This window comes from Crocuta crocuta, unplaced genomic scaffold, assembly GCF_008692635.1.
Source record: "Crocuta crocuta isolate KB4526 unplaced genomic scaffold, BGI_CrCroc_1.0 scaffold415, whole genome shotgun sequence".
In the NCBI taxonomy this organism is placed as follows: domain Eukaryota; kingdom Metazoa; phylum Chordata; class Mammalia; order Carnivora; family Hyaenidae; genus Crocuta; species Crocuta crocuta.
Window position 1 is genome coordinate 569,637 of NW_027531525.1, and position 2,539 is coordinate 572,175.

Below are 2,539 nucleotides of genomic sequence, written 5' to 3' on the forward strand. Positions count from 1 at the left end.
GGAGGGCATTGTTGCACAGGCCCTGGTGGGGGGCTCAGCCTGTATGGGGGGGGTGAGGCTGGAGAGGCGGCTGTGGCCCCAGGGCAAGGCTCTGAATGCCAAGCTCAGAACCAGATTAGTCGTTGACTGCCAGGAGTAGGAAAGGCTGTGAGCCGAGAAGGAAGGGCCTCTCGAGCACCGGGCGTGCACGTGGGCCCTTATTTGTCCACTGAGGGCCCTTGAGTCCCCTGAATGGGCCTCGGCCTGTGGTCAGAGGCCAGGCCCACACTTCCTCCTGCCTCGACTCGCCTTTCCTTCACATCATGCCCCGACTCTTCTATTTCTGACTTCAAGTCCTTGGTATGTATGAAATTCTTGCCTCTCCCCCGGCAGCCCTGCCGCCTCTCTGGCCGCGGTATTGAGTTTGTACCCTTATTCTTACCCTTTTATGTCTGCCTTTCTCAGGCCTTCTGCACAATCTGTCAAGATTAATTTGACACCAAACTGGCTATCTCCGGAAAGGCAGGGAAAGCTCTAGGCACAAGAACGAGATTCGCGTGGGGAGAATTACCGTGGCCCCACTATTAAGGCGCTTAGTCCTCTGTGTCCTGTAACAACCCGTGAGGAAAGAAGCTACGTCTTGGGGTGCAGGTTGGAGAAATGACTTGCTCACATTCTGGCCCGTAGACTCTGGCACTCCACCTACCCTTCCCTGCTCCACCCTGCAACTTCCTCCAACCAGGAATGGGACCCGCATCACTTCCAGAACCTGCTCTCTCTGTATGCCTTGGCTCTGATGGGAAACTTCTTTTTTTTTTTTTAATTTTTAAAATGTTTTTCTTTATTTTTGAGAGAGAGAGAGCACACAAGTGGGAGAAGGGCAGAGAGAGACACAGACAGAATCCGAAGCAGGCTCCAGGCTCCGAACTGTCAGCACAGAGCCCGATGTGGGGCTTGAACTCACAGGTTGTGAGATCATGACCTGAGCTGAAGTCGGACACTTAACTGACTGAGCCACCAGGTGCCCCACCGCAGAGAAAATTCTTAATTTACTTGTACAGTTAGGTGAAGGGTTGGAAATTGGGCCCAATTCTCACACGGACCTTTAGTCTATGTTACTGGCACCTTCCTTACTTGGGACAAAACGCACGATTTCCTGCTCTTCACATCTGCAGTTGATCTTGGAATTGGTCACAGTACTCTGTGCGGCCAGTACATTCAGTGCACTCCAGACCCGACACGGAGACAATAGCTTGCTCTGTTTTCTCAGAATGCTTGGAGTCCCCAAGCCTCATCCCCAGCGCCACTAGGCAGTGCCTGCCCTTGGTTCCGTGACCCGGCCCATCTTCCCAGAGCACCTTTGCCTCAGCTCCTGCTCGACCCCAGCCAGGCCACAGCTCCGCACACTTTCCCCCGCAGTCCCTGGCACAGGCCGGGCTGCCATCGTCCACCTGCTGTGAGAACACAGGAATGTATCCACTCTGTTGTTACCGGCAAGGCCTGGCTGCGTTCTGAGCGCTCTCTCGGTGGAGAACTCTGGGCATCACGACGAGGCAGCTCGAGGTCTTCACCTGAGCCAGAGTCTTGATCTATGGGGCACAGCAACTAAAAAATATTTTGAACATCATCATTAACCATAACACGGACTTACTTTCCCACAGGACTCTAAGCTCCTACACGCATGCTACCATCTTTATTTTGGTTTTCACGGCAACCTGGGAAGTAGAGAAGCTGGGTTCTGTCGTTGGTCCACTTCCAGAGGTGACAAAGGGCAGAACCGGGACCAGAGTCTGGATCAGCAGCTAACCTCTTCGGGACCCAGTGCTGAGTCTCGCCAGCCACAGGGGCACGTGGACACTGTAGAATGTTCTCGAAGATCCTGAAGACAAGGCTGAGTGGAAGCTTGGGTCAGGGGGACAGGCCCCGGCCAGCTGGTTCCCCATCCCTGGTGATAGGTACCATCCTATTGAATCTGTAAATCAGTTTGCATTGAGACTATAACAGAGGCTATCGTCTGAGAAGTCTTCCAATTTGGCAGGCGATGAATATCTGCAAACATTTTAGGGGGCCTGATCCAGAAGCTCTAGCTCACAGCCGTGTCTCCCAAACACATATGGAAGAAGATATGCATACGAGTCCAAACCACTTAACACAGTTGTCAAAGTACTGACGATATTGTAAACCTAATGGCTGCCAAGGTTATGTCTAATCAATTCATTCAGTTCCAGAGAGATTTACTGAGCACTTCCTGTTTCCGGAATGCCAATAAACAGACAGATACATGGCTCAGGGAGAAATTGAGGCAAAGCCTTAAGATCCACCTGGGAGGTACTCTTCAACTGAAATGTGGAAATCAAATCAAGAAGAATTCAGGGCTGCCTGGGTGGCTTAGTCGGTTAAGCGTCCGACTTTCGCTTAGGTCATGATCTCGCGGTTCGTGGGTTCGAACCCCGCGTCGGGCTCTGTGCTGACTGCCAGCTCGGAGCCTGGAGCCTGTTTCAGAGTCTGTCACTCCCTCTCTCTCTGACCCTCCCCTGCTCACGCTCTCTCTCTCTCTCTG

The 2,539-nt window shown here is 52.7% G+C and overlaps 1 long non-coding RNA gene across 1 annotated transcript in view; it reads left to right on the forward strand.

Annotated features, from left to right (window-relative positions):
• Positions 1-2,539, forward strand: part of LOC144238703 (uncharacterized) — a 3,414-nt gene extending 875 nt beyond the window's left edge. Inside the window, exon 3 of the long non-coding RNA XR_013337195.1 lies at positions 445-2,539. This is a non-coding gene — a long non-coding RNA (uncharacterized LOC144238703). The remainder of the gene's footprint in view (positions 1-444) is intronic.